The sequence below is a fragment of the Epargyreus clarus genome, unplaced genomic scaffold (genome assembly GCF_041222505.1).
Source record: "Epargyreus clarus isolate Ecla_fem2 unplaced genomic scaffold, WU_Ecla_fem_2.2 ptg000024l, whole genome shotgun sequence".
NCBI classification, from domain to species: Eukaryota; Metazoa; Arthropoda; class Insecta; order Lepidoptera; family Hesperiidae; genus Epargyreus; species Epargyreus clarus.
This window is the reverse complement of record NW_027332231.1, coordinates 13,900,350-13,927,517: the sequence shown is the minus strand read 5'-3', so window position 1 is coordinate 13,927,517 and position 27,168 is coordinate 13,900,350. Positions and strand designations below refer to the sequence as shown.

The following is a 27,168-nucleotide window of genomic DNA, read 5'->3' as shown; positions in this document are numbered from 1 at the left end:
TAACGTAATTATATATAAAAAAAAATAAAAAAAGAATAATTTAAAAATCAAAAAATAATAGGTACATACATAAAAATAATTGGCCTACAAAATTTCACAAAACTACTAATATTTCAATGATAGCGTCCGCTAAGTGAATACTAGTAGTATTCGCGTAGTACCTATAGTCGTCACAATTTAATAGGCCCATTTTGACACATGCCATCTTAATATCATTAATCTTTTAAACTAACATTTTAGTAGGGAGTTTACGACCACGTGACGGCTAGAGCTTGCGGCTTCAAAGCATTCGGAAGAAATCATAATCGGTTAACTTTCAAATAATCGAAACATAGAATTACCAATAATTTATTATCATAAGAACAATGAAATAATCAAGACTTTGTTTCTTAGTGAATGATAAATCGAAAAAAATACAGTTTAGGAGCGATGCTTTATTTAATCTTTTAAATATGATTTTTTTTAAATTACACTAGAATTTATTTTCTTTTCTTCTTTTTATTATATATTTAGGTGATTTAGAAAAATATTTCATAAATATTCTGTTTATAAAATATTAAGTTATATTTACGATACGATGTGGGGTTTTAATCGATTTGACGTAAAAATCGGTTTCTTTGGTTATCGATATGTATATCACATGCTTAGAGCCTAGCGATGGCATGTGTAAAAATGGGCCTATTAAATTGTGACGACTATAGTAGTATTTTTTTATAATATGGGAGTAGCAGACGAGCATGCAGTCCACCTAATGGTAAGTGGCTACTGCCGCCCGTAGACGTCTGCAATCAACCCCAAATAGGATTAGATATTCCTACCTTAGGTCCGCCACAGATGCGCCACTGCCCCTAAGGACTAAGCTGGAACACGTCGGAAAAGTATGTCTCCCTTACCACACTCTTCAAACCAGAACACAGCAGCGCTTAACATTGCTGTTATTAGGCATAGATGTGGCGGTGGTGGTGGTTCTACCACCTTCGCAGTATACTGATAGTTGTTATAGTAAGTACTATCCTATTATCAGTATGGTTTTAAGAGCCTCTAATTTAAAACAACACTGATTTAAAATTAAAATATTGTTTCCATTTATAATTTTGACAGATATTTAGCATATAATACCTACTTTGAGAATTAATTTATTGCGTAATTAAAAAATAATACATAGAGTGTAATATACTTAATAATAATTAAGTATATTTTTATATTAATTAAAAATCCCGGTTATTAATCAAAATATACAAGAAGTTTAAGATTTAAAATATTTAAATTGATATACATATTTTGCTCCATAATTATTTTTATCTCGCGTACCATAATTAATATGACAGCCATGAGAAGACATATTCTCTCAGATTACTTATTTAAACGCAGTTATTGTCATTTCTCATTTGTAGATGTAGAAAGAACGGTCAAGGGTGAGTCGGCCTCGCGCACATGGGGTTCCGTATCTCCGTTACACGTTGTTTAGTGAAGTGTAGTGTAAAATCAAGCAAAATATTGACAAAACACCGATTTTTGACTTAATAATATTTTATTTCCACTATTTGTTTTAATAGTCGCCCTGCTAATATACATACAGTTAAAAGTCTATGTAGGTACGAGTTCTAGGGAACAGTTTTATGACAAACAGACAGACAGCGGAACCTTATTAATAGGGGTCTGTTACCACTCTTTGGGAACGGAACCCTAAAAATTGATAAAAATCGTAAATTTATTTCGCAATTTACCATAATCATTCTTCGCACGATTAAGAGAAAAAATAAATTAATTTCTAAGGTATGTAAAGCAGTTACTGATAAGTTATCTTGAACTTGAATACAATGGAATAAAGTTCAAATTTATAAATACCACATTAAGAACTGATGACAATTGTTATCTTTAATCAAAAGAAAATTGTTTCGTGAATTAATGTTGTTATAATGAGTTATGATTAAGTCAAAGTTCATAAGTCAGTATGTGAATGTGTACGTGTAGGACTAAGCTGGAACGCCTCGGAAAAGTATGTCTCCCTTACCACACCTTTCAAACCGGAACACAGCAGCGCCTAACACTGCTGTTATTAGGTAGAAATAGGTGTGGCGGTGGTGCCGCCGGAGTCGAACTACAAAGGGTTCTACCACCTTCAAAATTTATAAAAGCTTTGATAAGCGCCGCTGTTTGGGTTTTAAGTGTCGCTTATACAAGGTGTGCCAACTTACGTTAGGCATAGCAACGTATTTGTTGCCGATCTCAAATAGGACTCTACTTCCATCTGAACTTCATAATATCTATTTGTGATAGTTGCCACATACCAGTGAAGTGTACCTTTAGTACGAGTTTTTACGTTTTTTTGAAAACGTTCAACGTTTACGAATTCGCTCATACAGCGCCCCCGTGAGCCGTATCGGAACTAAAATTCCGCATTATGAGTTTAAAAAAACTGAATAGTCAATTGTAACAACATTTCATTTTACAAATATAAATAGAATGCATTTATGTTTACATTTTTAATTTAATTTTGTTAACGGTTAAAAAAAACTTACAGTGCGGAATTTTAGTTCCGATATGGTCCACGAGGGCGCTGTATGAGCGAATTCGTAAACGTTGAACGTTTTCGAGCAAACGTTAAAACTCATACTAAGGGTACTGCAAGCTTTTTGCTACTCAGAGTAGTGCCTTTAATTATAGTTACAAACATAACGGAAGCAACAATAGCAATGGAAATTCGCAATAAACAGTAAAAGCTGAACTTAGTATTCGCATCCAGTATCATCCCTCGTATCCTGGGCTGCCGCGGCGGCACGCGTCGGTTTTAACGCGCTCGCAAATATACGGCCCCCAACAGACTCGACCATAGACACACGAAACTCATAGACACGGAATGAATATTTGCTAAATTTGTTACTTCAGTTTGAAGTATGACAATGATTGGATCGGATTGGATATACTATGGATTTATTTAGTTCCTAGGTTTATATAATTATCATCTAACTTCCTTTAACAATTTTTGTCTTGAATGTGTGTGTGAAATGTCTAAAATTTCAAACTTTGATGCGCAAAAATGGGTTATTATCAATTATTATTACTAATGAAGTTAATAAATTGTTCCATCAAAAAGTCTAAAAAATAAGATAAAGTGCCTGTTTATTATAATTTTATTATATTCTTAATTAATGTCGTTTACATGAATACAAAATGATTTAGTTAACAAATTATGTGCGTCAAAAAATCCTTGACTTCGAGTACCTACTCAATTATTTATAATTTATGTTATTCATAATTAAATTATTTTAATATGTAATGAGATGTATTATTACGTAGCTATTGTTCTTATTATAAATAGTTTTGAAAATTGTTTTAGCCCCAACATTAATTTAAAAAAGATAAGGTAACTTTATTTGTATTTAAATATCCAATTTAATAATTTATTTATGTACCTACACATAAATTAATTAATATAAACTTGTTTTTAAAACATAATTATATTTTAGGCAACATTTTCTTACTTTTTACAGACTTGAATATCCAAAAAACTTAACAAAAACCACTGCCATCTCTTATCGAGTTAAAAAAATAACTTACATTTTCCTGTAAAAAGGTTTCTTCGGTTACTATAAAAACAACCATAAAACTATATATAAAATCCATAACCATATCTTAAAATAATCCAAGCAATAATTTGAGTATCCCTCACTCTTCTTGACTGAAGGATACCAAAAGGTTCCACTTCTATCCCTCCACAGCCTATAACATCAAAGCGGGTCAGCGGCGGGATGCGCAGACGACGTCTCGACGCCTCCCCCCCCCCTCCCCCCACCACCGGCTGCGCCTGCGCATGGCGCCCGCATACGCATGGCCGGATTAATTCAATCAAATCGCTCCTCAATCGAATTATGCGTGTAATTGATATGTGAATATTAACACGTTCTTCCTTTCCTCAATGGGAATGACCATGTGTTCGTTTTTGTAGCTTTTATGATTTTGTTGTTTTGTTGTTTTTGGGCTATTGTTTCTTTTGGTGATGCAGGTGTACAACTGTACATGTGGAATGTTGGTTTGTAATCTTTAACACGGAATAATCAAAGCCGATTTTTGTGTCTCACTCCTAGAATATAATACGATATCTATCCACATGAAAAGATCAACATAGGCATCTCTTTTTAACTTTATCGGTAATAAGAGTACTTCCTCTCTATATTCTTAAACCTACATCTTATGAACTAAAAATCTAAATTTAATCTTAGTTAACAGAAATAACTTTTAAAACCTAAGCTACTAATCTATGACCTAAGCCTAAACCTTTGCTTTCGCAAACTAGATTTTATATATTTTATTTGACGTAGATACCACACTGTCGTGACCTCCGACATTTGGTTGACGTGGACTTTCTTTTCCCAAAGCTGTTCACCGCAGGAGCAGGACAAAGGCCTCACCTACGCTCGGTTCGTTACTGCAGTGATGAACTTGAGGGCTAAGGCAGGAGATGTAGCGAATTTGTTATGCTACATATGAAAAGATGTTAGAACCGGAATAGTTTTTACCGGGGAGGTTCCAACATCACATATATTTCTTCACCGTTCAGGCCTTGCCTTTCGTTTGAAGAATGTGGATGCTGACTTACATATGAGGGAACCATCTCAGCACTCCAGAGTACCAATGCAAGTGTCATCCCTTAAGGGAGAATCCCTGTTCTTTATGGATTTTATTACATGTGTCCATTGATCAGCATCGATCAATTATCATCAAATGGACTGCATGGCGTTTGCTATTACGATCTCGAAAATACGTTCGCTTTAATAGATCGGTCCAGTGTAAATTTTGAGATACAAAATCAATAAACCACTTAGCACGAAATGTTTATTTTAAATAAACTTTCCATCACCATAACCAAAATTTAGTAACTGAATTGCTCGTATTGCATCAATTTATCTCAATCCGTTTAAAGTGTAATATATTTTCTGGTATAACTTGAGGTATATTTATGCCTCGCTCTATAAACAACTTAAAAATAAAATATCTTCGCGTCAGCTCCTAACTTAAGCCAGTTAAGAAGTTATTTCGGAGCAGACATACAAAAGAAGGTCAAAGCGAGTTTTTAAGGAAATTGCAAATGTACAAAAATAGCTGTGGGCGGCCTAATCACTTCACTTCATACGTTCCACTAAGCTATGACATAGCAGCTTTTCTAGCACATTCAACTATCTTTTCCAAGTATACTAGAAATAACACAATGGATTGCTGTAAATAGTGTATTGTATTATGTTAAGACTCGAAACCATTACGTAAATGCTTTAGTTAAAGTTTAATCGAATAAAGACTGATATTTTTGTAAAGAAGTCAATGCCAGTTTTATATTTAGTACAAAAGATACAGTTCTTTATACCTCCTTGAAAGGTTTTATTAATAGGTGTCTATAAGTATATCGCTTCTTATTAGTCGTTTTATAAATTCCTCTAGACAAAACAATTATTTTAATGCTGCTGATCATAATAAATCTTTAGGAAATGTTAATAGTTGTTACAATGTTGCGAACAATATAAAAGAAGGAGTTGGGACTGAACAAATGTTTCGTTCAGACGCAACTTAATACACTCCAGCAAACTTGGAAGAGATCCAAGAAGAAATACTACTTACTAGTGACATAACACACCATTCTAAAGTATTACTTATGGTAGTGCGTATTGAGAACTTGATATTCACTTAGCTTTTTGAAAAATGTGTGGATAGTGATAATTTTATTAAATCAAATAAATTACAATCTACCGTTACTTTGCAAGGTATTTCGTTCATAGAGAAAAGGCCTACATTTTATGGGTATCTAATAAGTATCTGTGAATAATAAAGGACATCTCTCGTCTTGGATATCGTAGGGACAAGAAATATAATCCAAGACTAGAAAAATATCATTTTTCTAGAATTTCCATTTCTGTCGAAAGAAGGAGGTGTAGGTCTATCCAGCAGTAAATAACTTGGACTTGGAAGATAGGATAATGAATGACTAAAAATCACAAGTATCAACCCGAAAATCAAGTAACCAACTCCAAATAGAATAAAAGACTTAACTGAAGTCAAAGACGTATACGTTTACCTGTAACGTTGCTATAAACCCTTCTTGCAGCGTGACTCCAGCACTGCAATCGAGCTACAGAGTTCTACCACCTGTCATATTAAAATTAAACCCACAACCAGATCTCAGTTCCTATGATGTTTTACATGAAATACGTTATTTCACGTCATCGGATATCGGTGACACAGCGGCCGGCGCTTATGGCATACAAATCGTATTTGATTGTGCTTACAGTTATACGCATCCTACACGCATTGGTTCATATCGAAATACATGTCAAAGAAGTTCGGACCGTTTTAAGGATTTTGGTGTTAAATATGATGGAGTTAAAATATTTTTTGAGTCTGTTTTAAATAAATTTATACAGAAATACAAATTTAGAATAAACTTAACATTTTTAGTAATAATATAAGTACTTAAAATATAATACTTAGTTATTCCACACAGGTTTTCTCTGAGAGTGAGGCCATAGTCCACCACACTAGATGAATGCGGCTTAGTGAGTCTCACATAGCTTTTAGCATGTAAATTTTTAAAGAACCCTCGAACATGGAAGTTTCCCTTACGAAGTTTTCTTAAACCTAAAGGAAATGATATTCATTTTATTTCCGGGCATTCGAATGCCTAATTGAGAGACCTAGTTTTAAACCACAACTTATTCGTTATTATAAACATTATCAAATTTGGTTTTTATATAATTTTAACTTACATTAAATTCCAACTTCCATAACAGTCCCATATATTCGACAAAGCTCAAAGTAAAATAATGAGGATGAAATTCACACAATCATTATACCTTGCAGTAATACTTTCCTCCACAAACATGTGCTATGAATTTGAACTATGACTTTCAAACCCACCTGCCCTACAACATGTCCCGTTCCCGAAACCATACAGTATCCAACTATTACAATATTAACAATAGATATCGTGTAACAGGAGCCGCACCGCTACATAACATGACATCCAGAAATCAACTAGCAACGCCATCTGGTGCATCGCGAAATACACATGTCTTTTTCCAGATGATTTGCTTTTTAGACCACTGTGCGCGCTCAATACTATCACCTTTATTACTCTTTATTTAAAGTAAAAAATCTTTTGAACGCTACTCCGAGCTACGCTAGTTTTTCGGTCGTGAGTTTTTGGATTTGATGGCATATTTAGTAGAAGGAGAGTTGATTATTGTGTGTGGGGTGTGTGTTTTTTCGGAAGTATATTCATATGGCAAGGAGCGGGTCAGGTTTCGCGGCAGATGCGTGCGGCACGCGTCCACATTTCAGCTCCTTTCTGCAGTTGCTCTCGGTATTTTAGGGTTGAGCAAGAAAGCTGTTGGGGTTGATCTTACCTAACTGTACATTTGGGATATTTAAGTGCTTACGCCGTCTTGATTTATTGTGTTCGTAAGAAAGCCTTTGGCGCAGCAAAACTTTATAGACTCAATATTAAATATTAAAAATAGTTTATCATTTACGACGTGCGTAAATAATACTGGTAATAGTAATCGGTAATTATAATACTAAATCAAACTTACCTAGGGTTGTTTTACTATATCATTAAAATATTTCTTTCATCAGTGAAGCCTGCACTCTATCTGTAGTTAAATAGCCACTGCAGACTTGTATGAGCTTGTATTAACTTCAAACAAGACAAAAATAGATGTGTCGGTGGCACCGCTGTAGTCAAAACATACAATATGCTTAAGATTAACAGTATTGAAAATACTGTTAATCTTAATTGCTCCATCAGTAGAGTGGTTTCACATCTCCATGGTATTCTTCTAACAATTCCATTACTGTTTAAAAGAAAATTTAGTAAAACCTGTAGGTACTTAAAGGATGTCAGCCACGCAAAGTTTTAAGTCTATGGTAAAAGCACTCAGTTGCTATTAGATACGCTCTTTTTAGCATCGGTGATCGACGATCTCGCTGTTTTGCGGAAGCTATAAGTAGAATTTTTGCTTGCTCCATTTGCTAGATTTTATGTAGCTCCATACGTTAGTACACATTACTTGGTAGTACACAAATTTCTAAATGTTTATCTGTTTGTAAATTTGTACTTGTAGCTATCTATGGCTCCACTGATCTCGCAGGGAACCCTAGGGTCATGAATGTAGAAAGCGACATTTCCAGAAATCATTAATCTTTAGAGAACCCTGATGTAATGAGTAAAGAACACATATCCAAAAACCTTTGTTCCAAATCTTAAGACGCACAAATCTTGAGATCAGCCTCGCAAATCGCACAACATGTCCGCAGCTCGCCGTCAAAGCGTGCCATCTGGTCCTGGCAGCTGCGCGCGCAGATGCCGGCAACACGTGCTGGATTTGCATGCCGATTGCCTGTGATCGATGCTCGAGATGTTTGCCTTGCATCTTTGATCCATGTTTATTAGTTTCTAATGACGCTAAATGAAAAAATCTGAAGATTTGTTTTTAGAAGAAAACATTTCGTACACCTGATTATAGTGACCACCATAATGTCGTCAAAAAAAGTTTTCAATACTTTGGTTTTATCGTAGTAAATGAGGTGTGACGTAGGAAATGAGTATGCAGTCCATCTGATGGTAAGTGGCCACTGCAGTTCATGAACATCTCTAATCAAATATCATATAAAATTGGAGATCCTGTGATCGACCACAGATGCCTTCTACCTGTATGTTAGAATTCCTCCTACAAGGACTCTTGACACTTTTCAACCAAAACATAGCAGCACATAATAATGCTGTTATTTGAGTAGAGGCAGGTGTGATAGTAGTGCCTCGTAGTTCGACTCGTAGGTCCTATCACCTTAAATATGAATGGATCAAAATAAAATGACAATGTTCAGGTGAAATATACAGATATTTTTGAAATTATTGTATAGGTGCATCACAAGCGAAAAAGGATTTTTGAAATGATTTTAGTAACGGAACCTTGCGTTATGATACGGTAACGCTGGAACGTTACGTTAATTATGATATTAAAGAAGAAGTGTAGAATATATTTCTTACTTGTGTTTATTTTTGAAGGTGGTAGAACCGTTAAGCGCTGCTGTGTTCCGTTTTGAAGGGTGTGGTAAGGGAGACATACTTTCCCGAGGCGTTCCAGTTAAGTCCTCAGGGGTAGCGGCGCATCTGTGGCCGACCTCAGGTAGGAATATCTAATCCTATCTGGGGTTGATTACAGATGTCCATGGGTGGCAGGAGCCACTTACCATCAGGTGGACCGCATGCTCGTCTGCTACTCTTATATTATAAAAAAAACTTTGGCTGTTATGAAAATCATAACAGCAGTTTAACTGTAGAATAACAACATCCAAAACCATTCCAGACATTGATGGACAGAGCACCTTCGTGTAAGAATGGTATTTGCATACGTCAGGAGCGTGATGTCACGCTCACAACTAACGCACTTATGCTAATTCCTCTTCCTCGAGATTGCGTGATTCATGTTACATAACTGCTGGGCATAGCTCACGGAAACCAATAGGAACTCCATCGTTTCCTCATATAGACCCTTGAATTCCGAAAATATTCTTATTGTCCACTTGATGGATTGAATCTAATTTAGTTTAGTCAGCTACTTCAATACTATTTTGTGTAGATGTCGTCGAGCAGCTACGATAATTACTTATAGGTTATTTACTGCTTTTTTATAATATTGAAATAGCAAATAATCATGCAGTCTATGTGAAAGGCTACAGCCGCCCATGGATATCTAGTAATTAAATATCTGTATTCAAACCCTTATGACATTAAATTAATACTTAAGGTCGATCACAAATGCGTTGCTACCCTGAGGCACATTTTTTTTATAATATAAAAGTAGCAGACAAGCGTGCAGTCCACCTGATGGTAAGTAGCTACTGCCGCCCATGGACATCTGTAATCAACCCCAGATAGGATAAGATATTCCTACCTGAGGTCGGCCACAGATGCGCCGCTACCCCTGAGGACTAAGCTGGAACGCCTCGGAAAAGTCTGTCTCCCTTACCACACCCTTCAAACCGGAACACAGCAGCGCCTAACACTGCTGTTATTAGTTAGAAATAGGTGTGGCGGTGGTGCCGCCGGAGTCAAACCACAAAGGGTTCTACGACCTTCAAAATTAAAACTCCTCGGAAAACTATTTCTCCCTTACCACACCCATCACGCACAAAACAGTAGTCTATCACTTCGTTTGTTTGTCCCAAAAACGTTTAAACAGCATTTGGCTATCAGAAGCCTTCGAAAACGATTTAATCGCGCTCCCAACTGCATAATGCAGTTAATGATATGATTGGAATCGACCACGAATGAGCCAATATCGAGATTCCGCAAATTATACCCCGAGATTAGGGATCGTTAGGGTACGCTAATTTGTTGTTATTGTAAAATACTCAGTCGTAATATTTTCCCTCCTGGAATTTTTTATGTAGGTAACCGTAAAATTTGCGCTACCCAATTTTGGTATATTTTATTGAAAATGAAATTGAAATGGTATTTCTTAAGCAAAGTCTAAATTGTCTTAATATTTTTCTTATAAGCTGGATGGTTTATTTATAGTAATTTAAAACAACAGCTCTTTAGAAATAAATTATTAAAAATTATAATAATTAAAAGAAAATATCTCTAAAAAATATTGAAACTTATTTATTGACTCAGTGACACACTAACCTCCGTTATTATTAAATCAATCTATCCAATATTTGATCGAGACTTGACAATTACTAGAAAAAGAAAAAAAAACAATTAATTGGTTGATTATATTAATCATAATGGACTTAGATTAGTGTCACTTTAACATTATTTATAACAAAAGTCACTTACTATTATAGGCAACAAAACAAAATGTCCGATCTCATCGATTAGTATTTCTAGATCTCAAGATGTTATACCTGTTCCTTAACTCTGTAAAATCGCCCGCAGTCATCGATGCCTCGCATCAATTTAGCCATCAAAACATTGGAGAAGCTTATTTTTTCAATGTTCGAATTTTGTTTTTATTTTTTATATTTCGAACATGCAAAAAGATATTTCGCGTGTTCGTATACGCGCAGGTGATCGCATTGTTTCCGAAACATACAATTACCGGAGCGTGTATCCGAATGCACGCGCTGTTCTATTTTCGAATTTATTTTTTCTCCTTTTGACGCCATGTTTTGCAGACTGTGTGGTTATGGCACGCATTACGTACGCCAATATAGATGATAATAACATGACTTTAAATACCATATTTGGAATTATTACTGTCTATGTAATATTACAGTTGATTAATATGTCAATCTAAAATTAAAATTCTACATCTCATTTTAATTTTCATATCACACTAAGACTTATAAAAATTAAGTCACCGTTTATAATCGTTTAAAAATGTATTTGGATTTGGATAGTTTTATTTTCTTTACGTATTCTTAACATTTTGAATTCTATAACTCGTAAATATTTCAGGATATGCAAACTTAAATAAGAAATAGTAAACCATGAATCTAAGTAGAAAAATGTTAATTAATTTCAAAAAGCTTGATACATTTTCGTCTATTAGGTAAAACTTAACAAAAATCAGTTCATACCACAGGCAGATGGTATAATGAAATACATAAGGATCACGAAATTAAAACCAAATACCTATATATCGACTTAATTTTTTTACAAAATTTGTAACGAAGTTTAATGTTTTTAAAATATTTCCCTTTTTGCCGTTATTATCAGAAAACTAAAAGCCACTGAAAAATGGCAAGCATTTAACAAGTTTTACCAGCATTTCAACCACAATGGCGCTACTTACCTCAAATTAACCGCTCCCCACCGCACTTAGGGGTCGCGATTTGAAGAAAAAAATTAAGGAGTCAATGCCCCAGCGCCATCTGGCGTGCGCGCGCGCCGCTCCAACAACCGAAGAAAAAAGCCTTTTGGTTGCCAGGGCTGTCAATGTATCGGATTATAGAACTTTTCAAAATAGGCTTTATAATACACTGAGGAATATGTTATTTTATGAGTAAATTCAAAAAATGCGCGATTTTTTTATTACTTATTTTTTCTATGAAAAGTAAACAAAGCTTTTGTGTTCTTAATGCATGTTTTAACATATTTTTATTTACAGTCTTGTCTGCATTATTACAAAGAGATTAAAGGAATAATCTAGAATCTGGATAATGGGCTCAAATAAGCATTTAAACATTTTCTTCCCAAAAATTACTATATTCAATGTTTTTTTTTTTGCCATATTTTGCTTTATAGTAGGCAACCCTATATAGGCCCCGTAGCAACACCGCTTTCTTTATGATGAAAACACGAAACCCTCAAATTTCAACCCTAAGACCACAGAATACGTCAAAAATTAAATAAATGTTCACACTGGCTCCTTCAAGTTTCGAGGGGTTGTTTTTAAGCACCATTACTTTAGCGTTACGAAAACAAACTAATTATTCTTAATGTTATAATATTATGGTTGGAAATAGAATGGCGTTTAATTTAGAAATTACGTGCTATTGCTATAAATAATCTTCAATCACCTTTGTTTATAAAGTACCGCTATACAGGAAACGATGATATCAGGTCAAAGTAGTATGATAAAAACAAGTTCCAAGGATATCTTGGGATATTCATTCTTCAACAATATTTCTACTAGTAATACAACAAGAAATATTTTAGAAGAGAACTGATTTCTTACTTTTGACATATTTATTGACTTTACAGACAAATACTTTTGAGAACTAAATATTTCGAGTCTAATTTGTTCTATCTGATACACGTGTACTTCAAAACACAACCTTACATTAATGTCAAATACAATGCAAATAAAAACTATTTCTATAGTAGTGGAAGTTGAATAGCTTTTGTTGTAGTAGATTGTGGGTCAATATTTACGAAAAATGTTATGTTATTTACAATAAATACGCTGAGTTCAAAACAAAATAAGCTAGCGACGTGTAAGCGCACAGGAGCGTGCCTGCGCGCACCTTGTCGCGTATCGTTTATTTAATCATACCCAAAGGGAGCTTTCGACTAAATATAATTCAATAGACACCCTCTTCCTAACAAATATGTGCACTACTTACAATCAGGGTATTCATTACAGCATATTCTTATTAGAAACGGCATAAGGAGCAAATTTGTACGGCGAAAAAGCCAAGTCTTCACATTTACCAAGCAGGTGTGCCACAAGGGTCCATTCTAAGGCCGCATTTATTTCTGATTCAAAATCTCGAGACACGTGGCCGGGGGTGTGCTCGCAGAAAAACTACCGCAGCTTTCAACTTCCGTATAGCACAAATATAAACAGAATTAGATCGCCATGATGTTTTTCCGGTTTGTGGGTTTCTATTGCCGATTTTGAAGAGTTCTTAAGTGGGCTTGTGCCAATTATATGAGCCTGGGTGTGGGTCAAACATGTTATGGCGAAGGGACTTTTGTCAATGTGGGGATGTTATTGAGAATATTCCTGAATCGCCTATTGTACTAAGTTTTATACGCAGGATGTTTTTCGACTTCGTCCAGTCCCTCGGTATTTAGACCTTGTATACACGTACGTTATCGACAGAACCTTTTTATCATCATAAAGTTGTAGGTTAAGTAGTTTTTCTTACTCAAAGTAATTTGTCTTAAATAACAATCGTCATTTTTCGTTCAAATTTTCCACGAACATTCGGAGTTCGAACGATGCAATATTTAACGTCACGCGACTACAAAATATGGTACCCAATTTTAGTTTTATTTATTCCGAAATGATTGAATATCGCATAAGCTTCTATATCGTATCGCAACGAAAAAAAATTGCCTTAATCGTAAATTTATTATGTTTTCAATAAAGCAATATATCAAATAGTAAGTGAAATATTTTTTACTTAACTACGAAGGTACTGCCGTCACATGTATCTATACTTTCTGAAGAGATAATGCAGCAAGGTTCTGCTTTGTAGTATATGGTAGATACATTAGACATTCCAACTTGTATGAAGGATATCTTGAAATGAAGACCTTTAATCTATTTGGGTTTTGTTTACATTTTAATATAGCAGATGACATCACTTAGGCACCTACTTGTATTTAAATGTACTGCTTGTATTCCCCCCTTTTATTTCTATTTCATTTTTAAGTGTTTTAGCAAGAGCCTGTGTCATGACATAGTTACACACATAGACAAGTGCAACACAACCTTACTCAAATTGAATCGTAACAGTCCTTTATAATTCCCTACAGAAACTTTTGATCGTCTGACTAACTGCGATTTCATACTACGGTTGATTACAATCTCAAGCTTTTAGAGTCCCCAAGCGCTCGCGTGATGGGGTTGTATTCCAGGCATAACGTTGTCAAATTGTCGTTGCACCCCACAAAGTTAAATTCAGAAGTAACGAAAAATGAATGTCTGCCTCACTGAAAGGCATTCTTAACCAAGACACGCTTTTTGATTCAAACATTATAGACATAGCAAACGAGCATGGAGTCCCCACGATAGTTAACAACTGCCACCCATGAGTATTTGTAGTGAACCCCAGACAGTAGACAGTAATCCTACCTCAGATCGGCCACAAACACTCTGAGGGGTAAGGTAGAAAATCTCCCGGCTACCATACCCACATCAAACCAGAATACGGCAGTCCTTAACACTGTCAATAGATATAGCGGTGGTGCCTACGGAGTCGAACACCAAAGCTTTCTACCACCTTCGAACCCATGTTTACATTCAAGTATTTCTTCCAGATTATATACTTATGAATTATGAATTAACAGTTACGATGAATATATTTAGATTTCCGAAAAGTGCTCGATATATAAAATGCCCTTGTTACGTCAGACTATGGACCTAACCTATCTAATTCTTAGACTTATATCTATTTACAGTCTAGTAAGTTGTTTACTATAATAATTTTCAGTTATTTTTAGTTTACCTCATGTGTATGTGTATGCGATAGTTTTCCTCATGGGTATGCGACACTTCCTCAATGACTAGCTAATGTTTTATCTATTACGTCTACGTGCAGTTTTGATTTTCCTGTTTTACTCTTTCTCTATCAACAAATAAGAATTATTATAAGAAAATCCGACCACTAACATATTTTATTCAAAGTAATATTCGAATAATAATTATGATAGCAAATTACTTTCCCAAAGTACCTTAAGTGGCGGTCGTTAGTAGAGCCAGATGGCTATGACCCACAAGGCCACGTGCCACTCTAGTCAGGTCTAATCGTAATTGAAGATTGAGCTGGCAGGCTTATCGCGGACTTATATTAAATAAAGCCAAGTTATGACTGATTGTTACATGGTAAAACATGGTGCTTTGTGAAATTGATATAAATATTGTTTTCTATTTCACTAATTAGACAACACACGCGCATTTGACCGTGAAATAAAAAAAAATATAATCATAAGTTAGCGATTAAATTATCAACAATTTTTATTTCTTTTAAAGTGAGGATACCCGATAAACTGTCTGACAATAATTTCCTACCATACGTGTGATAGTAGGTATATATTTTTAAACTGTGAAATTAGGAGCCTTCCTCAAACGAGAATACACATACAATTATCTTTACACTATAACATATAACCATGTAGAATCAAATGAAATTTTACAAAATTTCAATGTAAAAGTTTTATGTACGTACACGGCGACCATCTTAGTGCTTATTAGTAACGCATCTGTAATAGGCTTTAGGTAGAACCCTTCTTTTACGAGACCACTTACCATCAGGCGCATAGCATGCATGTTTTCTAATCTTCTATATATATAAAAACCTATTCCTGTTCGTTGTTCTCGATAAAACTCGAGTATCGCTGGACCGATTTGGCCAATTTTGGTGTTAAGTAAATTATTTGTGGAAGTCCAGTGAAGGTTTAAAAGATGAGTAAATATGAAATGTATTTCATAAATAGATTCTGAGGCGGCACGAAGTTTGCCGGGTCAGCTAGTTATATTATAAAAAATCAATAGATTGGCGAAAGTTTCAAAACAATTTAAAATAATGCAAAATCTTCTTTATCTTTCTTCATCCAAAATACATTACATAGGCGAGACCATAGAGTACACAAACGAGAGACCAACCAACCATATGTGATGACATGTTTTTATACCACGACACGTGTCTCGAATCAATACCGTTGTGCACCTTTCGCCTTAAATCGATCTGCGCGCCATCTGGTGTTCCTTTGTTATATTCGCTAATGTTTTTTGTTGCAGGTAAGTACATGACCTGACACTGTGACCGTAAGTATGTGTATCGGGATCCAGGTAGGTACTTCCTTTTGATATAACGTTTCTATTGCTTTTAATGCTATCACCTGCACCTAATGAATAGATGTGTGATTTTTTTTTATGATATAGGAGTAGCAGACGAGCATGCAGCCCACCTGATGGTAAGTGGCTACTGCCGCCCATGGACATTTGTAATCAACCCCAGATAGGACTAGATATTCCTACCTGAGGTCGGCCACAGATGCGCCGCTACCTCTGAGGACTAAGCTGGAACGACTCGGAAAAGTCTGTCTCCCTTACCACACCCTTCAAACCGGAACTCAGCAGCGCTTAATACTGCTGTTATTAGGTAGAAATAGGTGTGGCGGTGGTGCTGCCGGAGTCGAACCGCAAAGAGTTCTACTACCTCTAAATGTGATTTGTGATTGAATTACCAATAGAGACACATACGAGGCGTTCTTAGTTTTGATGGGTAGCAAATTTAGCAATGTATCTGTAGCCGACCTCCGAACTCCAATTCTGTCTGTAATTAATTAGCGTTGTCTTTGGCCTGCCACTTACCGTCAGGTGGACTGCACGCTCATTAACTTTTTTTTTAAATGTCATAATTGTCAGGAAAATTATATTTTGTATGTAATATGTTTTCTTTGAACAACAGACATAGTATTCGCCAAAACATTAAGTTTATGGTCCCTTTTCGCGAATTTGAGTACAAAGTCGGGAAGGGACCTTATACTTCTATCCGTAAATGTCTAGTAAGACTTAACGTCCATTTATTACGCCAATACACAAGTTTAATATGTTATATATAAAAAAATCTCGTGTCGTAATGTTAGTTACCTTACTCCTCCGAAACGGCTTTACCGATTTTTACCAAATTTTATATGCACATTCAGTAGGTCTGATAATCGGTTACTATCTATTTTTCATACCCCTAAGTGATAAGGGTTGTTTACCCTTAACATTTTTTATTTATATAGCAACACAACGTTTGCCGGGTCAGCTAGTGAAACTATAAAATAAAACAGTAATCAATTTATCGAACAGACGAAACAGATATCAAAGTTTCAATCAAGTTATCTTTACCATTTCACAGTCGATCGGAGCTTCCACCTGTGTCACGGGCGGTGCTTGCGTAATTACGGAGATTACGGAGCTTTCGTAAGCTTTTCACGGTCGGGAGAACCATTGTTGCATTCGTGCCATTCCGGTAGTCATTCTATTATGGGAACTGATGGTGTTGTGAGAAATGCGAGGTCAAGTGAATTTTTTGAATCTTATACCGAATCTCGGTTTGCTTTCGGTTCTTCGGAAAGCGAGTCAAAATTAACGTGCGCAGCAATGCATGAATAGGGTTTATATATTTATTTCTCATTAAGAATTAATGACATTCACTTACATGATAAATGTTTTTTTTTTATATAGGAGTAGCAGACGTGCATGCAGTCCACCTGATGGTAAGTGGCTACTGCCGCCCATGGACATCTGTAATCAACCCCAGATAGGATTAGATTACTACCTGAGGTCGGCCACAGATGCGCCGCTACCCCTGAGGACTAAGCTGGAACGCCTCGGAAAAGTATATCTCTCTTACCACACCCTTCAAACCAGAACTCAGCAGCGCCTAACACTGGTTTTATTAGGCAGAATTAAGTGTGGCGGTGGTGCCGCCGTAGTCGAACCACAAAGGGTTCTACCACTTTCACTGTAGTGAACTAGAACCGAGCTCGTCCTAAAATTTCGTAACTTTAAAAACATATACATTATTTAGACAGAATTTAGAGTAACGCCTATGTAAGATCTGAATAAAGACAAACTCCGAGCTAGTACTATAAGAGGTAAAAACATATAAAGTAATGTACTTTGCTTATACATAAAAGGTAATTGGCAGCAATTTCAAGATGTTGTCGCTACGTTTCCAAGAATTTCATAACAAGACGTACTCTACAACGTGACTCTGAAAAATAACATAATTTCCTTTGAATCCTCTGAATAGGCTGATTGTAGCCAATCCTGATTGAGGTAGGCCTTCGGTAATCATGTTTATGAGCCAAATTACAAGTCAATAAACTCTTGAGTGAAGTACTTACTGTTGCTATAGTATTCTGTAGTACTTGCCTAGGAATTAATTTGTGTACCAGTTATATGGGCATATGTGATGTTATGTATTGAAATAGCGAATGGGTATGGAGTTCGGCTTATGTTAGATGCTCACCACCTGTATGAAGTTCCTACGTGAAGGTATTTTTTTTTATTTTTATAATATAGGATTAGGAGACGAACATGCAGTTCACCTGATGGTAAGTGGCTACTGCCGCCCATGAACATCTGTAATCAACCCCAAATAGGATTAGATATTCCTACCTAAGGTCGGCCACAGATGCGTCGCTACCTCTGAGGACTAAGCTGGAACGCCTCAGAAAAGTCTCTCTCCCTTACCACACCCTTCAAACCGGAACACAGCAGCGCCTAACACTGTTGTTATTAGGTAGAAATAGTGGTGGCGGTGGTGCCGCCGGAGTCGAACCACATATGGTTCTAACACCTCAAAGAAGGTGGTAGATCCTTTTGTGGTTCGACTCCGGCGGCACCACTGCCTCACCTACATATAATTTGCCTATTAACAATAGTGTTAAACGCTGCTGTGTTCTGGTTTGGAGGGTGTGGTAAGGAAGACATACTTTTCCGAGGCGTTCCCGCTTAGATCGCAGGGATAGCGCCGCATCTGTGGCCTTCCTCTAGTAGGAATATCTAATCCTATCTGTGGTGATTACAGACGTCCATGGGCGGCAGTAGCCACTTACCATCAGATGGACTGCATGCTCGCTTGCTTCTCCTGTACTATAAAAAGAACCTCCTGGGTGAAACTAGTAGATTCTTGCAACTTATTTTTTAGTACAAGTTATTTCTTAACGTTAACATCAAATACCTCTACAAACGAACCCATAAATTAACCCTACTATCTAATTTACTAGCCACGATACGTAAATTACAATTACGATACGAAATATAAGTGAAGTTAATCTACTTAACCACCCAAACATTAGCGTTACCGAAATCCAAAATTGTATGCAAAAGATTCCATCTATTGGGCCGCCAAAGGAAATGACCAGCTTATAAACCTAGGCACGCTATCGAGGTATTCACGAAAAATTGTCACGCATTCGCCTTTTTACGACCTCAATTATTATTTGTTAAAACAGCGGCTTGCGGCTGCAGCATGCGAATGCGACATGCGGCTGCGGCCTGCGTTACCGGCCTCTATAACGAATATTTATTTATATGGTAGAAGTCGGAGTGGCTAAATAGGAAATACCGTGGCTACGCCTCTCACTTTTTTGTAATATAGGAGTAGCAGACAAGCATGCAATCCACCTGATGGTAAGACGCTACCGCCGCGCAGGGACATCTGTAATCAACCCTAGATAGGATTAGATATTCCTACTTGAGGTTGGTGTCAGATGCGGTGCTACCCCTGAGGTCTAAGCTAGAACGCCTGGAATTTCATTGGCATGTTAGATTTGTCATGTTGCCTTCAAACATTGCATGTCTATAGGTAGTTGAGTGCTTTAAACGCAGCTTACCGCAGCAACATGTAGTCAAGCAGACAGACTGGTAAAAATAAAAATATGCAGGAAATTAGATGGCGGTGAAGTCACGATGGTACAGCAACTAAAAACTCACCAACTCTTAATGCCGCAGCCGCAAGCCGCAAGCCGCACGGTAACAGTTCAGTATTTGGGGTATAATTTGATGTTATTGGTCGAGCTTTATTAGGTCACGACGTCGGCGGGCTTGACACGAAGGACGAAGACTAAAACATTATTGTTATTTTCGAGTTATTAAAAATATATATAAACAAAATTCATATTTTAAGTTATCTTAATAGTTAGATAAATAAAATTCATAACTAAGACATCTTAGTAGCTATGAGTAAATTAGGATTGATACTTTTTTATTCGGCATTGCTCTCGAACCTAGAATATTACATTATAACATATTGGGTGCCCTTCCACCAGATATTTGCGAGGTGGCTAAGTGGTGTGCTACTTCCAAGTCAAACTACAAATGTATATAAGCTAATCTTAGCTAGTAAAATATTATATTAAAATACTTAAGGAGCTATGGGTGTCGCATAGCTGGCACCCATAGCTCCAGTACTTGGCTTTCATCCCGCCATACAATAAATATAGATTAGTTACCAGAGCTCAGCTAAACTAAACAATTAATTCAAATGAAGCAATCATATTGGTGGATTTCACACATAGCTTAGCTACCTCTCTTATCCCTGGTGGAATGAAATTAAACCCCTATCAAGTAGTTCATAAACATTTCAATAATAAAAACGTTAAATTAATAAAATAATTATTTGTTCATAAAGATATCAGAGATATAATTCCAATACAATATATATTTTTTCAAACAAGACGTTAATGCCGACATTGTGCCGTAAATTATCCTTTGCCAGTTATTAATCGGATTAAATTTACCAAATTCGATTCGGACCTCAGCGGCGCTCCAAAAAGTTAATAAACCAATAATTTATCTAAACAAACACTTCGAGGGATAAAAAGTATTCGCAAATCAACATTTTTGGTTGGTTTAGGTTCTGCGTATATCGGCGTTAACAGACATGCTATTTTTTTCAATATAATAGTACCTGATGGTAAGTGGCTACTGCCGCCCATGGACATCTGTAATCAACTCCAGGCAGGATTACATGTTAGTACCTGAGGTCGGCCGCAGATGCGCCGCTACCCTTGAGGATTAAGCTGGAACGCCTCGGAAAAGTATGTCTCCCTCACCACACACTTCAAACCAGAACACAGCAGCGCTTAACACTACTCTTAATAGACAGAAATAGGTGTGGCGGAGTCGAATCAAATAGGGTTCTACCACCTTCATCTAATTAAGCAGCGATTTGACGATTGCGTCACTGATGCGTTTCGGCGACTTGCGTTCAGTCGCGGTATGAACGCGCGTTTTTGCGACTACATTGTTGCTGTATTGCGTTTTTCTATTCATTTTTTACATCGATCATCCAAAAGCAGCTGCGATCGGCGTTTAAACGTGTTAACTTCTAGCTTCTAAAAAGCTAAATCATCGATCGACGGTACTAAGAGTAGCATATCTGTCGAGGCTCTAATTTAGGTGGTTCTGTGTTTTTGGGGTACATCGGTGAGGTATAATGAGTGATTCAGTGACTAAATGGGTCAATTCATTATCACCCCATCTGATAAGGCGGCGATATTTTGTTTTTGTTTGTTTTGTCCGACGGTGTTACATTCCGATCAAGATGTGTACGTGAGTATGAAGAGAGTTCGGTCATTGGATGCGGCGATGCGGTTTTTGTTACAATATTCTAAGAAGGACCTTGTCCAAGTCTAAACATTTAAATATTCAAACAATTATAGGGCAAGCCTTTTGATTACTTAAGCTGACTTGGTCATTTACTAATGCTAAAATACTTAAAGATGTGTTATATTAATAACGAGCCTTCGCCCGCAGCTTCGCTCGCGTTACGAAGTAATATTTTCATCCCCTACTTTATCCCCTTGGGGGTAGAATTGATCAAAATCATTTCTTAGCGGATGCCTACGTCATAACATCTACCTGCATGCCAAATTTCAGCCTGATCCATCCAGTGGTTTGGGCTGTGCGTTGATAGATCACTACGTCAGTCAGTCACCTTTGAGTTCTATATATTTAGATTAGATTCCTATCGTAAGTATAGACTTCGCACGCAAAAAAATGAATGAAATGAGTAATAAGAATGAACATCAACAAGATCTTCAATTATGATGCACGTGTAATTAACATAATTGCGCAATAAATTATTTCAAATAATTTCGTCACTACACTCAATTAGCCCTTAATGTATGTAACATTGTACAACATTATTACATTTTATTATTAATGAACTGCAAAATGATTATTTACGAGCTGTCTGTGCCCCTTACTTTCATCCATATTTAAAAGTTTGAAAAATTACTCTGGAGATTTCATATTTACTGTCTTTCTTTTTCTTAATTAAAAGTAACCAAGTCCTTATTACTAGTCGACTCCTTATAACATCGTCTACATGCCAGTGAAAGTTCCGTCAAAATCGGTTCAGCCCTTTCAGAGATGAACCAATACAAACAAACAGACATACAAATTTAATAAATGTAATTTATGTTATTAGTACCGTATAAACATGGTACACACACTTTATATGCAAGACAAATAGATTAGTAAAGATTACTAACTCCTAACAAGAAAATGTAACCAGTTTTGGCAATTGCAACTGTCACTGTCATCTATTTACGTGTTTAAAAAATATTAAAAAAAATTGTAGTTTTTAAATCATTTACGAATGAGACGATATTACTCCGCACTTTTCCTTCGATTTCGTGTTTTTGCACCACATAACTGTGTATGTCGGCATTGTTCCGCATAAATTACACCATGACAGCCATTAAATGGCTGACAGAAGTGTCAGCCGTTTGAGCCATTTAATATATCTATACTTATCTATGGCAAGACATTATAATTTAACACTTCAATATAATTTACTAGCTGACCCGGCAAACTTTGTACTGCCTCAAAATCTATTTATCAAATATATTTCCTATTTCATATAAAATATAGCCTATGTTACTCGTGGATAATGTAGTTTTCGAATGGTGAAAGAATTTTTAAAATCGGTCCAGTAGATTTTGAGCCTATTCATTACAATCAAACAAACAAACAAAGTTTTCCTCTTTATAATATTAGATTTTCATAGATATAAAATGCCGCATCCACCTGCATCACTGTGTTACTCCGTGAGCGGGTCAGTTCGGGGAACACAATACAGTGATTCTCGCTTAGCGCCGGCCGAGCGCCCGTGCTCCACCGAAATCACCGCACCGCACACTATGTGCACTGGAAGTGATATGTATGTATAGTCCGCGTAAAACTGCTAGTCCGCTCTGAATATAGAAATAATGATACCACGCTGAAATCGCACAAAGATAATTGTTAATCCTGATTCCTGACGATCCTGATGAGGAAAATGGGATAAAATTATTAAAATCGTGTATTGTCATCGGTTCTTGATAATCGTTCAAAATTTTAAATTAATCGAACCGTTCAAAGTGGGTAAAAATCGAGTTCAAAGATTCCGTTACATACATACATACATAGATACAACCCAAGCTAATAAAAACGTGGTAATGAATCGCGTTGCCATAGCAAATTGTATGACTACAGTTACACCTGCTCGCAACACTTTCAGAGCGGACTAGCAGTTTGGCGCGGACTATACCATATTACCTATTATCAATAAAAAATCTATCTAATTGTCTACCAAGATCGATTAGATAATGTCTAGTATGAGTAAATTGTCAAATGTCAATCTATGGTAGATAAAACGTTGGATGGACTGAATATTAATATTGATATACATTATTAAATAGAGAAGTGATGATAGCTTGGTGGTAGAAACTCAGCTTCTCAAGCGAACAGCTAAAGGTACGATTTCCAGGCACGCGCCTTTGATCTATCAAAGTTATGTGCGTATTATAAATTATAGGTGTAGGATAATCCGGTTGCAGGAAATTCTACGAAAAGATCCACGTTTCTATAATTTGCATTAAAAATACCTAATTGATACATTAAAATCGAATTGAGTTCTAACAACATGATTACCATGATCTTAAGGAACACAGTCATCTGTTAAGTTTTTCGGCGATAACATATAATTCCTCCATTGTATACTCCATTTAACTTTTTAAAAGCACTTTCTTAGTAGTTTTAGTTTAGTTTAAATTTATTTAGTCTCGTAGTAATTGTAATAAATAAAAATTTCATATTAAAACTGGAGCCCCTTCCAGCCTCCAACCTAGCTCCGTGTACGAATACCACAGGGCGCCAAGAGCCCTTATCGGCGTCGGCGCGGTGGTGCGGTGGTCACCACTCTTCATTATCCTTTTAATTTCGACAGATAACGCCTCGGTTGGTGGGATACTCACTAATCTTGACGCTTTCGACAGGATAAAAGATTGCTATTAACTTTTAAAATCTTCATTATTTTGTTCATCTTTAACGATCTTGTTGCCTGTTTTAACGTGAAACTGATAAGATTTACTTCTTATCTACTACATATTACAATAAACTAGACCAAGTTAATATGGGTTTTAAATTTTAAAACATCTAAGAAAACTTTTGGACTAAATTTTAAAGTAAGAAAACCATCATTTATTCCGAATAAGAACAATAAGTATACAACTATCTAAATGGTACGATTAATAGGAAATCAAAGTGTTCATAAAAGGTTTATAAAAACGACTGCTTTAAAAATGATTAACTGAGCTGAAGCTGATAACTATAATAGCTGTAATTACTGTAATTTGCTGTAAGCAAGTGCTACAATGATGAAATGAATTAATGATAAAATGAATCTAAATATTAAATAGAAATAGAAATATAATAGACCAAGATAGTCACATCATGTGTATGAGTAAGTAAACCGGCATCCTTACCCTTCCACCGAAACGAAAATACTTCACGCTAGAATATGTCGGTGGTTCACTTGTTCTACCACTGATAACCTAATAACTATAGATATCTCACCATCAACTCCAAAATCCATGTCAGTGAGTGCACAAGCACTATTGGGAGACAATGGTCGATTGAATTGTAAACAAACGATACACAAATAGTAATCCGCCATTGTTCCAGATATTGGTCGTCAGCTGACGATCAGCCGATCAGAACAGTGTCGAAAACAATGTAACAATTAAATTATTTTTTGTTGTCATGCCACGATGGGGTGAAGATTGTATGAAATAAATATTAATGAATCTTAGGGTGCTGATACACGAGCGACAGGTTATTTCGACGACTGTCGTCAACAACTTTGTTTTAGGCTATACTTTATTTTTGGCCAAATTATTTTTGGCTACTTTATTTTCAGTCATTTAATCTTACGCCAATATATTTTCGGACAATTTATTTCAGGCCACTTCATTTTAGTCTACGAATTTCGAACGCGTATCAGTTGTAATTCATAATATCTATCAAAGCTTTTCCCCACGCGTCAGTTGACATCAGCGAATAAAACACTCTTTTTTACCGTTCAAATGGTTTGAACATTTAGTTTTACTCCAATTTGTTATTAATTATTTAATCTTAGGCCTCTTTATTCCAGGCCAAATTATTTAAGATTCTTTATTTTCGATCAATTAATCTAATGCCAACTTATTTTGAGTGAATTTATTTCAGGCCACTTTATTTTCAGCCATTTCATTTAAGCCACTTTATTTTATCAACCAATTTCAAACGCATCAGTTGTAATTCGTAATGTACTCATGCTGGTTGCTTCGTCGACGTCAACAAACAAACCACTTATTTTTTGACAATCTTACTTCAATCTATTATAGGTCACTTTATTTTCGGCCATTTAATCTTACGCCAACATATTTCGGACAAATCATTTTTATGCATCTTTATTATCGGCTATTCAATCTTCATCCAATATATTTTCGGTAATTTAATTTAAGCCACTTTTATCCCACCAATTTCAAAGGTATCAGTTGTAAATTAGTAATGGATAATGTGTACTCAGGCTATTCTGGTTGCGTCGCCGACGTCAGCGACGTGCCGCGCCCGCATTTGCATGGGTTTCCGTTAAACCGAGGAAACAGACTGGCTTACGCTATATTTATGTTAAACTGACGGATATGACGGTTTCTTGGTCAATTGTCCGCTTCTTTGGGCATTTGTCATGTCTGCTACTCAGGTTTTATTGTGTTGATGTAAGATGGCGCTGTGTGACAATTTAGTTGTTTCGAATGCATTTTGAGCAGTAGTTTTTGTGGAAAATTAATAAATATTGTTATTTTTTCCTAAGTGAATAGTATTATTATCTGTACCTAGAGTACTATGAGTAGTAAATAACCCCACATTTGTTAGGTAATACAAATAATTATAGTCCTGCAAGCTTATGAAACGCACGTAAATTACTGCCTTCGTTCACAAAAACAGAGCACCAAGGATATTAACAATAAACCCTTCATAGGTACGAGTATATTTCCCACCTATAAAGTCAAAAATATTAGCCATAAGGGTTAATGTTAAGAGCGTCGTGTATGTAGAGACATGTAGAGATTGTAGAGGCCCACACCTTTCAAACTAATAAACATCAGCTTACAAAATTGCTAAGGCAGAAATATGTAAGCCTCAAGGCCATTACAGATGAACTACAAAAGGTTCTACCACCCTTATAACATACGCTTAATAAGCAATAGCCGATCCCAAATGTATGCGTTCATATCGTGCCAAATAACAATCTGACGCCGCCTTACTCATCTTTTCTCGGCCCTGCATAATATTACCATTCATATTAACAATGTATCCCATATCCATATTGTATCCGAACGTATGGAGCCTTAGTATGTCTGAAGCTGTTTGAATATTCAATCTGTCTACGAAGTTTCGGTTAAGACGAAAAGTTTTGACGTGGCTAATCGATGAAACTCGAAGTTTCGGATTGACGTCTGTTATTTATATTCAATCTATATAATTTTAGCTTATCAAAGAATGAAATTTGTATACTGAAATTGTAAAGCTTCGATTTTTGGGAAGTAAAACATTACATAGATTGATTGATAACCTGTGGCAGAGTCCGATTATACTAACAGAGTTTGTAGACATTTGCTACTCTTTTACGGTAGATATATGTACGTTATACGAATTGTATAGACGAATACTATTTGCTCAGCCACACCAGGAGTCTGAAGGTAGTTCCTCCCATGTAAACGAAGAAATCCAAAAGTAAAATTATCAAATTTAATCTTTTGGACGAGTTTAGAATTTAATTTCTTTTTAATTTCTTCAAAAAAATTAGTAAATACTATTTTTTTTGAAGAAGAAGAAAGGGACAAAATGCATCTCATAAAAAGATAAGATTGCCACAAGTCCACAAGGTATCTCAATTTCC

General features: G+C 35.9%; 1 protein-coding gene across 9 annotated transcripts in view; it reads left to right on the top strand.

Annotated features, from left to right (window-relative positions):
- Window positions 1-27,168, top strand: part of esn (espinas) — a 400,966-nt gene that overhangs the window by 327,499 nt on the left and 46,299 nt on the right. The gene's annotated exons all lie outside the window — the stretch shown is intronic.